The 14,628-nt window shown below is 43.6% G+C and overlaps 1 protein-coding gene and 1 pseudogene across 1 annotated transcript in view; one reads left to right on the forward strand and one right to left on the reverse strand.

Annotated features, from left to right (window-relative positions):
- The first annotated feature begins 2,566 nt into the window (after positions 1-2,566).
- The window catches only part of CCBE1 (collagen and calcium binding EGF domains 1), a 286,575-nt gene continuing 274,513 nt past the window's right edge, over positions 2,567-14,628 (forward strand). The window contains exon 1 of the mRNA XM_067698924.1: positions 2,567-2,865. The gene's annotated coding sequence lies outside the window, so the exon portion shown is untranslated. The remainder of the gene's footprint in view (positions 2,866-14,628) is intronic.
- On the reverse strand, positions 12,093-13,392 carry LOC137203241 (60S ribosome subunit biogenesis protein NIP7 homolog pseudogene; annotated as a pseudogene).

The raw sequence follows: 14,628 nt of genomic DNA on the forward strand, positions 1-14,628 counted from the left end.
GAAACCTCTTGTGTTTCAATTTCAGCCCATTTGGTGTCCTTTACTAACCTCTGCAACGATGAAAACACAGGATGCTTTCACTTTTCATTGTGACTTCAGATATTTTGAGAAATGCTGCTTCCCCACCTCTTCCTCTCATTTCTTTATAAAAAGGATATTTTCTGATAAAAATAACACATGCTTATAGTAGAAAACTTGGAAAATGCAGAAACGTAAATTATGATATATATCTTTACAAACACATATTATACACACTGGTATGTAAACTCCCCACCCCGCACTTCTCCTGTCAATATGGCTTTCCCAAGCGTCAGTCAGATTGAGGACCCCAAGGGCAGGTGCAGGGGTGGTCCTGAGGCCACAATGGATCATCAGAATCCATCTTACATACCCACCCACCCCAAGACACACCCACATCCTACAGGTAATATCAATTTACTGCAAACAGAACTGGCCCTTCCCTAGGCCACGTACCCCTGGAATATCCCACAGAGGGCTTCGACTCAGGCCGGTCACAGGTGTGGTTAGTGCAGGCAGATGACTACCTGATGCTTTAAGAAACCTGAAGGAGGTCTTTCTGCCCTCAAATCAATTTCTCCATAATTCTAGAGTTTCTTTACTTTTATACGACTTGATATTCTAGCAAAGGAGATCAAGCCCTTTAAATGAGCCAGAAAATGGCTTTCACGCTCCTAGAGGGTATTCAGAAACACATGCGACAGTTTCTGTTGTCACAGTGATCTCCTTATTGCCTCGATATCAACTACTGTATAATTTATTTTTAAGATTATTTCAGGGCTGCAGAAAAAATAGTACATTGCTCGTTTTCTCTAGATCAGTTTCCTCATCATTTCCACCTTTGGGATCTGTCTATCAAAGATCCCTGTCTACCTGAACTTACCAAAGTATGAACATGTACTGATGATTACTAAAGCATGGAGGAAACTTCATCTGAATGCAATATTGCCAAAATGAGAAAGGGCTACATGTTGTAGACATTTACAAAACAACAGTTACATAAGGTATTTCATCGATACATCGTACTACAAAATTTAGTCCAGCCTTAACACGTGTTCTTAGGCACGATAAACATATCTAATGTGGTCTTCCTACTATTCATTTTGAATTTCTGGATCCAAGACTATTTCTTTAGGACAAAGAGAAGAGCCCATTCCAGGAAAAATGATATTCGAAGTACATGCATACAATGTACTAAAATAATGTAAAGTCTTCATGTAGCTTATATGATTAATACACATTTAATTGACAATGAATACTGTAGCACTGAGGTGAAATAGCAAGTAATATGCAGATTCAGTATGGCCAACACACTCTTTAGTCAGACAGTGAAAGAAATGAAGCACAACTATTGACATTGGCTTTGGAATTTGAATTTTAGGAAATTTTTATTTACTTAATACTATTTACAATGGTGCTCTAATGTTTGTGGCAAAATCAATTTGCTTCTCATTTAAGTCCTTTCAAATTAAAAAAAATCTATTTTATTTATTTATTTTTAATTATGCATTTTCTCTTCCAGTTTTATTGAAGTATAGTTGTCATACAGCACTATATAAGCTTAAGGGGTACAGCATAATGATGTGACTTACACCATGAAATTATTACCACAATAAGCTTAGTGAACATCTATCATCTCATATAGACATAAAAAAAAAGATAAAAGTGTTTTTCCTTGTGATGAGAACTCAGGGTTTATGCTCTTAACAACTTTCATATATAACATGCAACAGTGTTAATTATATTAATCATCTTGTATATTACATCCCTAGTACTTACTTATCTTATAACTGGAAGTTCATACCTTTTGACCACATTCATCCAATTCCCCCTGCCCCCTCACCTCCGATCTCCTTTTCTATGAGTTTGTTTTTAAAGTATAATTCACCTACAACATTATGTTAGTTCCAGGGACATGACATAGTGATTCAATATTTCTATACATTACAAAATGGTCACCACGATAAGTCTAGTTACCATCTGTCACCATACAAAGATGTTACATTATTATTGACTATATTTCCCACACTGTACATTTCATACCAGTGATTCATTTATTTTGTAACTGGAAATTCGTACCTCTAAATTCCCCTCACAGTAGGGGAATTAATTTAAAATTCTATGATAAGCCTAGTACAAAATTCCAAAAAATTTTGAGAAGATACTCTGTATCAGAGAACAGTACCATTCTTTATGTTTTTGGCGGTAGAGAAAAAAACGAATATAAATCCATGTCAAACCGTACACATTGCCACCATGCGCTGGCATTTTGGCAAGGGAGCAATTTGGCGTTGAAGCTGGTGCTGTGACCCGCCCCTCTCTCTATCTTGAAGTCAACCACACTAGCAGATACAGTCTCTCAATTATTGAACATTTTTTGAGTGCCTGCTACTAGATTTGACCTGAACATCAAAGGTAAGTAAGACAAAGTCTCAGCCATCAGTGAACGTATCATGTCACGGGGGAAGGAAACATGAACAAGTATGAGAGTGTCAGAGACACTTAGCGGCAGGACATATCAGCAAGGATGGCACGCCGCAGGGAGGGGCCTAAGAGGCGGGTGGGTGAACAGGCTGGAAGGAGGACGGCGAGGACGAGTCAGAAATAATACAAGAGAAAAGGCACGAACTAGTTCCTGCTCGCAGCTGGACCTGTGGGTCAGAAGGGCATCGTGGATGAGTAAATATTCAACTGCCTGGGGCATCCGGGGAAAATGCCAGTGGAGACTCAGCTACTGCGTTTCTCCATCCTTTATCAGCGCACAGAACAAGTGCAGCTGAGAAAAGAGAGCGCTGACTGAGCAGAGAATGATCCCAGCGCAAAGGCTGCGGAGCGGCAGGCACTGGGGTGAGTCGTTTAGTCCACGCGGGCCTTGGGGCCCAAACCCTTGGGGCTTTCGCTTAGCTGAGGTTGCCCGGAGCCCAGGGCCAGGTACTTGCACGAGAGGCTTAGTGACTGCCCGTCCGAGAGCAGTACACACGCCTTTATGAACGATCTCACACTTCTCCCTCCCTGTGGGTTCAGCTGCCTTTTGATCCACAAGTGGGAACAGATGAGGACTGTTTGCTTTTGGAGATGCCAGCGCAGGCACTGAAACGCTTTGTTGTGCTCCGGGTTTTCTGCCTTGTTCAGAAGCCCCCGGGGACAGATATGTTCCTCCAGTCCTGAGTTGCCGTAGTGTTCCTTAAAATGGGTGTTTTTATCGTGGTTAAAGGGCGTCCAGGCAGATTCTTCAGGACTATATTTCAGGCAGATTTATACATCACGTTTGTAGGCGGTCCTGGAATCTAACTGCCCTGATACCATTCTTCCCAGGAGGAATGGGGTTGCGAGTTTCCAGTAGTCAACTTTAAATCCCAGCCTTTAAGAGTATAGCGCATGGGGCTTCCCTGGTGGCGCAGTGGTTGAGAGTCCGCCTGCCGATCCAGGGGACACGGGTTTGTGCCCCGGTCTGGGAAGATCCCATATGCCGCGGAGCGGCTGGGCCCGTGAGCATGGCCGCTGAGCCTGCGCGTCCGGAGCCTGTGCTCCGCAACAGGAGAGGCCACAACAGTGAGAGGCCCGCATACCGCAAACAAAAAGAAAGAGTACAACTCATTTCTCTCCAGGGTCTCGTTTTGTTTGAGTTCAGGAGAAAGTGCAGATGGAGAAAAACAGCTGGACTTCGGGCAGTCATTGTGTTTACACTGTGTGCTCTGTGCCTAGCCAGAAGCCTGGGCAGGGCAGGCACTTGGTAAAAATGTGTGGAATGAATACATTGTAATCATTAAGAGCTAGAGAGGAAAACTTCCCAGTGGTAAGTATTTATGTCTCATCTATTTTGCTATATATCGTTCAGAATACTGTTTCTAACACTAAAAATGATTTTAATGTTTTAAGCACAGTGCTATTGTATTAAATTTTATTATGGAAAAAATAAGTACAAAAGTAAATGGCTAAGTGAGTTGAGCTTTCTGAGTTAAACACACCTACAGGGAACACTTTTTTTCATATTCTTTTCCATTATGGTTTACCACAGGATATGGAATATAGTTTCCTGTGCTATACAGTAGGACCTTGTTGTTTATCCATTCTATACATAATAGTTGGCATCTGCTAACCCCAATCTCCCAATCCATCCCTCCCCAACCTGCCCGCCCCCCTTGGCAACCACAGTGTGTTCTCTATGTCTGTGAGACTGTTTCTGTTTCTTAGATATGTTCATTCCTGTTGTATTTTAGATGCCTCATATAAGTGATATCCTATGGTATTTGTCTTTCTCTTTCTGACTTACTTCACTTAGTATGATCATCTCTAGGTCCATCCGTGTTGCTGCAAATGGCATTATTTCATTCCTTTTTTATGGCTGAATAGTATTCCCTTGTATATAGGTACTACATCTTCTTTACCCATTCATCCACCAATAGACACTTAGGTTGCTCCCATGTCTTTTTTTTTTTAAGCTATTTTTTAAAATTAATTAATTTAATTTAATTTTATTTACTTTTGGCTGCATTGGGTCTTCGTTGCTACACGCAGGCTTTCTCTAGTTGTGGCGAGCGGGGGCTACTCTTCATTGCAGTGCGTGGGCTTCTTATTGTGGTGGGCTCTCTTGTTGCAGAGCATAGACTCTAGGCTTGCAGGCTTCAGTAGTTGTGGCGCACGGGCTCAGTAGTTGTGGCACACTGGCTTAGTTGCTCCATGGCATGTGGAATCTTCCTGGACCAGGGCTGGAACCTGTGTCCCCTGCATTGGCAGGCGGATTCTTAACCACTGCGCCACCAGGGGAGCCCTGCTTCCACGTCTTGGCTATTGTAAATAGTGCTGCTGTGGATATAGGGGTGCATGCGTCTTTTTGAATAAGAGCTTTCTCCGGATATATGCCCAGGAGTGGGATTGCTGGGTCATATGGCAACTCTATTTTTAGTTTTTTGAGGAACGTCCATACTGTTTTCCATAGGGGCTGCACCAATTTCCATTCCCACCAACAGTGTAGGAGGGGGAACTTTTTTTTTTTAATGGAAAGGCTACAGAGGAAGCTGCAACAGTCAATGTGTGACCCCAAGAATTATTTGCACACCAAGTACTTAGAAAACAATAAGAAGATTCTCAAATCCCATTGTCAAATTGACAGAACAAACAGTAGGCGCTCTAGACTTAAAAAAAAAGTTAATGAACTATGACAGGGTGAATGAAAAAAGGAGATATTCACTGCATGTAGGGCAAGTGCCTATATGGCAAGAGACGCATGGGTTATGTTTCGAAGGGTCAGGGCCCCAAGGTGTTACCAGTCAGTGCTGCCGCTGGTATATGCGTCTCAGGGATGAAAGCTTTTCCTGTGATGTGCCCTTTGCTCTGGTATTGACACTCCTAATGGACCAGAGGGGGTTATATCTGTGCAGTACATGGAGAATAGCATCCTCCTTTGGGAAATTAAGTGGCAGTAAAACGTGTTCAAGGCGTGTTCAGAACCTAGGATGATGCATCTAACGTCTAGTTCCAGCGATAATTGCAGAAATAATTGCAAGAAGAAGGAAGGGAGAGAAGAGGGAGAGGAGGTGAGAGAAGGAGGGGAGAGAGGAGAGGAGAGAAGAAAGTGAAGTAGATGGAAGAGGTCAAATCCAAATCAGTGCTCTCATGTCTGAATCCTCATGGTTGCTAACAGCGCTGACCCACCCAGATTTTTCCTCCCCAGAAAAAACTCTGAAGTTTCCCCAGTGCTTTCTCTACCATCCAAACTTCCTCGTTCTACCTTATTTTCTGAGGTCCCGGAGTTTTCCCAACGCCCTAATAGGTGACTCACTCACCTGACAACTTATTGAGAAGAGATGTTAATGGCTGATCCTAGCAGAATGTCATTCTCTTCAGATCACATTTACATTTTAATTGAAACCTTAAATGCCTTAACCGAAAGGAAAAGAAATGGCTAAGGTGAGAATCTCAGGCACTGCGGGAGGGCCAGTGGGAAGGTCTTTGGGGCGAGGGTAATGCGCTTCCGTGGCTGTTCTGTTATCAGCTCATCACACGGTGGCTGTCATCTACTTGGGTGAGAAGCCAGCTAATGCCTGTGTCTTCCAAAGTGGAGAGCTGTATATTCTTTTGAGGGTCCTCTAGGAACCCATGGTAGCTTCTGGGTTTGATTTTCTAAGATCAGCAAATCCAAATGTTTATCCAAAAAGTCTTCCTTTAAAATTTGAACTTGTTTTCTTCTGTTTATGGCTCAGTGAAGTGGGAAAACAAGTGGGCAAAACCCTTCTCATTAAGTATCCCTTTTATACATGTGAAGATGGTAATTAAGTATCATCCTCTCTGGGAAATAGAACCTCAATTTCTCTAGACTTCTCTTAATAAGAACCCGCTTTGCACTGCGTTAGCACTATCATAACCTTTTCCTGGATTTGCTCCACTGTCTCACCTAATTTCTCAAATGCAAGCATTTGTGCTTATTTGCCATTTCATTGGGAAAACCAACAGCTGGTACAGCCCAGTCCACGGTCGGCAGAGCTGCTGTTTCCCCAGAGGCACTGTGAGTCACACCTCCTAAAATGTTTTAAATACAATAAAACTAAATCACGGTCTTTTTTTTGAGCCTCGCCAAAATCCTCTAGTATGAAGGCACAAAATCAGAGGAAGATGTCATGTTTAAATTGTCTTTATTTTGTACAGAGCACTTAACAGGCTATCTTGACCGTAATAGATGCTCATAAAAATGCTTGGTGCAGAAGAATGGCCGTTTCAGCCCAAACCATCTTTCTCACTCCGTATATTGCCCATGTCTTCCAACATTCATCTTTAGCCAACAGACAAAATGTGGACTCTAAGCAAATGCAATCTATGTCCACTGTTTACTCAGAGCTTAATTTTTGGTCACACTTTTGAGTTAGCTTTTTAAAGCACAAAGATTAAATGTTAGGGATCATTTTCTTGGATGAAAGCCAGTGTTCTTAGGGATGTCGGTTCCAGAGAAATTTGAGACTTTTATCTACTTGAGTAAAGCTTTTATCACCTCATCAGAGGGTGGCTGTCATCTACTCAGATGAGAAGGGTGTCTTCTTTTGAAGGTTCTCTAGAGATACAGAAACCACAGAAACTGTTTTGGGGATGGGGTGAAAAATTTAACAGAAATATAACAATGTCGTGTCATCAAAGTGAGGGTTTTAAGGATCATGATGTTAGATCTGCAGCCTCCTTGCTGAGGCCCTCATTCCCTCTGGGGGATGATTCAGGGGTCAAATTACTGCATATTTACGTAGAGACTCACTTCTGAGGGTAGCAGTTTCCCCCTCTCTCTAACGGTGTTTATCACTCCTAAGCCTTACTCCTTTACCCCCTAATACTTCATTGTGTTCACTCTAAAAGCAAGATATTCTCGTACATATCCACAACACAAGAGCCAACTTCAGGAAATTGAATATCAATACCACAATGTTGTCCAGTCTCTAATCCACATTCCAATATTGTCCATCATCCCAATTAATGTCTTTTAGAGCAGCCCAGGATCACGGCGTGCATTTCACTGTCGTTTAGTCTCCTTTGTTCTGGAACAGTTTCCCAACCTCTCTTTGTCGGTTAGGACATTGGTATTTTTAAGAACGCAGGCCACTTATTTTATAGACGATTCCTCCATTTGGTTATGTCAGGTGTTTCCTCAGAATTATATTCAAGTAGATTCTGAAGGCTCTTCCATGAAAAGTTAGACATCATGGACTCTTCCAGCGGCTTCCCATCTCCTTTAGAGTGAAATTTATATACTTTATCAAACCCTACAAGGCCCTGCTTCTCCGCTACGGGCCCCTGGCTCTCTCTCTGCCTCGGGCCCTTTGCACTTGCTGTTACCACCTCCTGGTACACTCTTCCCCTGGATCTTTGGCTGTCTTGTTCCCTCACTTCATTCAGGTACGTTTAGCCACAAACTGAGTGATAATCTCAGATTCCAGTCCACACCTTCTTTCATTGTTTGGCGCTCCCTTCCTGCCAGACTTCTGAAAGCCTTCCTCTCCCTCTCTCCTCCCCCCAGAATGTACATGTAGTATGCAACTAACCTGGGGTCCCTTCAGTGTCATTTTATAGGTGGAGTTTGTATTTAGAGCACTATTAATTTAGGTGAGAGTGACATCTAGTGGACCCGTGATGACAGTCTTTGAGCTAAAATCTCTTGATTAGCCCCAAAGATCCAGGGAGGGGCACAACAACAACAAAACAACAAAAAAAACCCCACCCTGGTTCCTAGATAGATTCCATTGTGAGATCTGGAGAACTCAGTGAGATTCCTGTTGACCTTTGATGAGTTAAAGATTTAGGTTTCTATTACGTGTGTTTTGGAGGAAGAATAGAGGACAGGTCTAATGTGAGAAAAAGAGACTTTGGAATGTGAAACAACTTAAGCTGCTATTAATTCGTTTTTTAAGAGGTTGATTTATCACCCAAAAGGTATGAACATGAAATTAGTGTATTCTGTCACCAAGTCGTGGTAATGATTCACTATTTGCGAACTAGTGTTCCAGCTGCTGAATTGTCCCAACCTCATTCATTCAATAATGTACTTTTCCCCCGGTGATTTAAAATACCACTTTTACTATATACTAAATTCCTTTGTGCTTTTGAGCAGCAGTCTGTTTTCGTTATCCATCCATGTTGATATACAGAGATGGGAAGATTTTAAAAGATGTTTTGTTTCTTCTCTCCAGGATGTGGTGGCTGTAGCCCCACCTTTCCCTCCCGCTCCTGCTGACTGCTCTGGTTTGTTTTTTGTAATAAGAACCCCCCTTGACATGTGCACTGTTTTCACTTTCTCTCCTTCCATTCCCTCCAGAGCTCTATCAATCAGGCTTTTGTGCCCAACAGGTCACCAGAACTGTCCTAGTCAAGGTCACCAGTGATGCGGGTTCTGGTTTGCCCAGGATGGTTCTGGTTCTTACCTGTTGACCCGGCATAATTATGAATTGTGTTCCCTTTCACTCTCAAAGGTGTTCTGGTTCGAATGACAAATTATCACCTTCCTACCAATAACAACGAATACGATACACTCTACCCTGATTTACCCAAGTGGTTAACATATTCCCACATTGCCTGTATTATCTGTGCTTCCTCTGTATTTCCTAAGAGCGGGTATAGTCTCTTACGTAGCCACAGCACAGCAATTACTTTCATAAATTTCCCCTGAAGCAATACTTTTACCTAATGTACTGTCCCTGTTACAGGTTTGTCTGTTGGCCTAATAATATCCCATATAGCATCCCTTTCCCCCCACCCCTGTAAGCCCCGCCCCTGTGCCAAGTATAGGATCTAATCTAGGGCCAGGCTGTGTATTTACCTGTCATGTCTCTGGCTTCCTTTAACCTAGAACATGTCTTTGTCTTTTACAGCATTGACAGTTTTGAAGAGTACAGTCTTCCCCTACCTTTTTATTCCAGAACATTCCACCTTTTCTGTGAATCACACTCTTTTAATCACAGAGCTCCACTGCCTCACTGGGTGCTGAAGAGAAATTTATGGCCACATTTCCTCCTTAATTTTCCCAGAGAACTGGGTCCCAGGCTCCTGGCAGGAATCTGAGCAGTGGGGGGAGGGGGGAGTGAGGGAAGGCTGGGTTCTCCTGACACATTGGCTGCGGGCCCCGACCCTTTCCCCATCTATGCCCCATTGCTCTGTTCTAGAAAGCCCTTGGCTTGGCCACTGGCTGACCCCAAGTCTTGGGCAGAAGGTTGGATGTGGTGGGTTCTGCGGGGTGGAGGGGAGCCTCCTCCATGTCATGGGACCAGAAAAGGAATCATGGTGCCTGCTTAGCTGTCCTCGCCCAGTCTGATCTCCTTTCCTCCCTCCTGCCTTTCCCCTGCCACCCAAGCCCCTCCGCTCACAATTGTCAGTTTTTCTCTCTTTCACCTAAAGTCATTCCAGGTGCCTCCAGGGACATGGTTACCATCTGTTGGGAAACATGGCTCTTTGGAGCTGCTGTTCCAAGGCCTCCATAAACTGCTGCTCTCCCAAGTCAGACTCAGAGGAATCTCGGACCACATGGCAGGATGCTATTTTCGCAACTGAACAAGAACTCCTTCATTCTCACACCAGGGCCCCCAAATATCTGTGCCTCACTCAGGTTAGAGAAAGACCTCCTCCAGCCAGCCTTCCCAGGGAGCCTGGGGGAGCTCTGATAAACGTAGCCTTTGACCATGAGCCCATGGTGCTGTACGTGCCTCGCTGGAAGAAACCTTGGCAGGGGTCTCCCGCCGTGAACTGGTCCTGATGTGGCTCCCACTCAGCTTTGCTTGTTAGGGGCACGGCTTATGGGGCCTGCTTCTGCTTCTCCCTATCAGACTGTCCCAAGGGAGTCCCCACCTGTACTCCTGGGCTCTCCCCCCTACCCACAATTGCCTCCCACCGATTCTTTTCTGGCTTGACCCCTGACCTCCTCGATGAGCACTTGTTGATTCCCAACTCAACTGAGCCCACGGGGACCTCTGGACATCCGACCAACTTGCTCACTTCTTTTCTAAATATTAATTTACAAGAAGTTGACACAGCTAAAACCACTTCAACCTGGCAGGGAGAGGCCCCAGCCCTGCCCTGGCAAGTCCTTGTTCACTGGAGCCCGGACTCAGCAGAAGGTTGCACCATGGGAGATCTGGGAAGGACTGAAAGAAGATGCCAGGGTTCCCGGGAACACCCTCCCTTCTTCAGAATCCTAAGGCTCTTTGCCTTACACAGAGGCACGTGCTTTGGCTGTGCCTTTGTTCTACAGAACACTAGGCCTAGGGCTAAGGAAAACAGCACGTTTACACATCCAGAGGGTCTGTCCATCATGAACAAATGATTTACTGCTCACCATATGAAAACATGGACTTTCTCTTCTGAGAGTTTGAGAAAAATCAAAGGAAAAGTGAAATTAATGGATCAAAGAGAGCTTGGGCAACAAACTGAACAAAGACATTCGCTTTCCAAAAGCATGTTTAAACATTTTATCTAAAAAAATCTTCCCAAAGTTTATAAATAGCACCTATCTATCAGATCCAGCTTCAACCTTGGAGAAGTACTTCCAGCTTTATGACTGAGTTTGTGGGCCTGTGGCCAAACGGGTTTGGAGGGGAAACATTTTTTTTTTTGCTTATTGTTGCTTCCTTCTGAGGCCACACTATTTATCTGGGTCATGGGGTTACTCAATCAATCAAATATTTATTGAATAACCAAACAACCATTGGAAAAATTCGATTTAGACCATATTGTATTTCCTATCTGCCTTACAGTCTCAAGGCGGTTGAGATCACTAATGCTTCTCTTTAGTTTTGGAGCTTAGAAAAGCATCCACTTGGTTAGAAAAGGAGGAATACATACAGAAGCAAATATGTTCCTATGACATTTGACAAATAAAGAATCCACACATTCAGTTGCCCCATTCCTGTATCTGTTTATGAATGTTTCTCTCCATTTTAGCTGTTTTCTCTGTACTATGTTGACTGTGCCAATGACATCCACTTGAAACTGGGAATTAAATTTTGGTCTCCTTAATTTACTGTAGGAACAGGTCCCTAGAGACTATAAGTCCAACATAAATAGTGTGTGTGTTGGGAGAAGAGGATATACACGCCTATTTCTACTAAATGGGTGTGGAGAGAATCCCTAGGGCTATTTACCAATCTTTCTGCTTCTCCGCTTTCTGGGGACATGGAAAGATTTCACTTCTCTGCCCACTTGAAGTTAGGGTTGGCCATCTGAGGAGCCAATGAAATGTGATCAGAAATGAAAGGTCCCACTTTGGGGTGGATGCACCCTTTTCCATGTTCCTTTCCATCTTGCGTGGCAACCGGTCACGTTTCAGTTGGTAGAGATTCCACCAGCATGGGTCCAAGGGTGAGGACAATATAAAGAAGTATCCCCCCACTGACCTGAGATGGACATGTAGCAGGAGAGGAAAATAAGAATTTACTCTAGGCCACTGAAATATCAGGGTTGTTTCCATGTCGGGGAACAGAAGGTTTCCATGTGCACCTGTGACAGGCCCCAGACTTTATGAGGACAGACACTTCTTTGGTCAGGACCTCGCCCTGTGTATATCTTCATCTAGCTATTGGTTCGTATCCTTTTTTTTTTTTTTTTTTAACTCTTACCATTTATTCAACACTCTCATTTGCCAGGCACTGTGCTAGATGCTTTACGATCACGATTTCCACTTCTAAAAACTATTCTTAGGAAGACAGCTAGGCTGCTTTTTGAAACAGAAGGAAATGAAGCTTATTAAAGTTTAATGACTCATCTAAGGCCATACAGCTGGTAGATGTGAGAACTGGTGTTTGAATCCAAGTTTTTTTTCCACACTACACAGCACCTACCGTAAAGAAAATCGGCAGAATAAACTGCTCTTACTGTTTTATCCAAATTTCATTTGTAAAATTCCACACACGACCTACTATTCTAATGGCAATATCTATCTTTCATAGTATTAATAAATAAGAAAATTCATTACGTTCTTATCATGTGTTTGGAAAACAGTGTTATCACAGATAACAATACGCTATTCTTGTCCTCAGTTCCAACAATTTAGAACCTGTTACTCAAAACAAGAAGCCCTCTGATTCAAATATAAAACACAGCATTCTAGTTAGTCATAATCACAAAGATCCAAATCCCCGTTTTTGAGCCATTTCTGCATAATAAGAATCCAGCCTGCATTTGTCCATAATAGAATATTAAACTAAGAAGTCCCTGAAGAGGTCACAGTGTTGACAAAATTCAACATGATGGTGGAGCCTACACAGACACAGGAAACAAAGCTAGGCCCTTCCACACAGCCACAAGTCCTCGCGATGATTTCGTTTTAAGTCAATGTCTCTTCATGCCGCACATATTCCCCAATGTCTGCTTGATGAAATACCACAATCGCCATGGGGTCTACTTTCCTGCAGTCTTGTGTAGACTTTGCTGCCACCCCAAAACCCAAAGGGATGTCTGCCATGGAGTACACCACAACTCCCTGGTACTGAGAAGTATTTTCAGTGATTCGACCAAGTCCAGATTTCAGCACATGGTTCCCATACAGGAAGGATTGCTCTGCTCCAGGTTTTATCCACACTTTATACTTGGCATACGGTGCTAAGTAATCCAGAGCCGTGATGTGCAACCGAAACTTGTGGGTCTTCGTGAATTTTCCGAAGCACGTCCCCAGCGACACCAGCTTGTCACCGGAGATGCTGGCGGCCAACTTCAAAATCTTCTCACTCACGTAGTACACCCGGTCATTGTGCAGCCTGAAACAGTAGGTGCCGTCGGGCCTGTCGACCAGCAGCTGCAGATTCTCCCCGATGTATTTTGCTATCTTCTCAAACATTACTCGCGTCTCCTCTTCAGTCAGAGGCCGCATTTTCCCGCTGGGTTGGAACGCCGGATCCTCGTTGGTTCGTATCCTTTAATGTCCTTTTATAATAAATCGGTAATCTAGTGAGAAAATGGTTTTCCTGAGTTTTGTGAGCTGTCCTAGCAAATTAATGGAATCCAAGGAGGGGGTCATGGGAACCTCTGATTTGTAGCCAGTCCGTCAGAAGGCCAGGTGATAACCTGGATTTGGGGGTGGTATTTTGAGTTGGAGGGGGTAGCTGGGACCTCCAGTTTGTAGCCGGTACCTCAGAAGCATGGGTAACAGCCTACACTAGTGTCTGAAGTGGAGGGCAGTCTTGTGGAACCAAGCCCTTTCCCTGTGGAATCTGATTCTATCTTTGAGTAGATGGTGTCAGAATTGAGTTGAATTCTCAGACACCCCATTGTCATCTGAGAATTGCTTGTTGGTGTGGGGAAGCTTCCGCACACACAGGTCTGAATGCAGTTGAGAACACTTTTACAACATTACAAGAAAGAGGCGAGCTCAAAAAGAAATGGGCTCATTTTCAAGCAGGAAGGAACAAAATAAAGTTAAGGGATTTAAAAGGCTAAAAGAAGGCTCAGTCCTAAATAGCAAATGATAAAATGAAGAAAACTTAAAGCAGCAGAGTGACAAATTAAAACTCAACCTTATATCAAAGGACAAATGAAGGGTGTGTATGATCATCACACTTGATGCTAAAACCTGTTAATGAATTGAGCCGTCTCTGAGTAAAATTCCCATTAATGGTGTGTCCAAAAAATCCTTTCGCTTGCACAAAATGGCTCAAGAAAAAGAGATGAAGCTTGCGTGTGACTCTCTGTGAGGTCTGATGGCTTCAGGGAATAGAAATTAAACCGATAAAAAGAGGCATAGGAGCAAGAAAGCAAAGAAATACAATAAATATGAGACAGGTCTGAAAAGAAACTATAGCTATCGGCATATGGAGCTGACTGGAAGAAAATGAGACAGGCTGGGACCTGGGACCCTTTGCTGCAGTGCTGCAGTGCTTGCACCTGGACACAAAAGACAGAGAAACTATAAGGAACTAAAAATAACGAATTGCATGCCTGCGCAGTTGGGACAAATTCTGGACAATGAGATACAAAGAGACCAAAAAGCCCAACTGCCACTTCTGAAGAGCTAGGAGCAAAAGCAGGGGATGGGGAACAAAAGCAGGGTACCACCCCACCCATGCCTCCTGCACACCACCTAAGGGGTGAGCAAACCTACTAAGCTACCCCTGCAGCCCGACACCTGGACACAACCGTACCCTCACCCCCACA

This window comes from Pseudorca crassidens, chromosome 12, assembly GCF_039906515.1.
Source record: "Pseudorca crassidens isolate mPseCra1 chromosome 12, mPseCra1.hap1, whole genome shotgun sequence".
Classification (NCBI taxonomy): Eukaryota; Metazoa; Chordata; class Mammalia; order Artiodactyla; family Delphinidae; genus Pseudorca; species Pseudorca crassidens.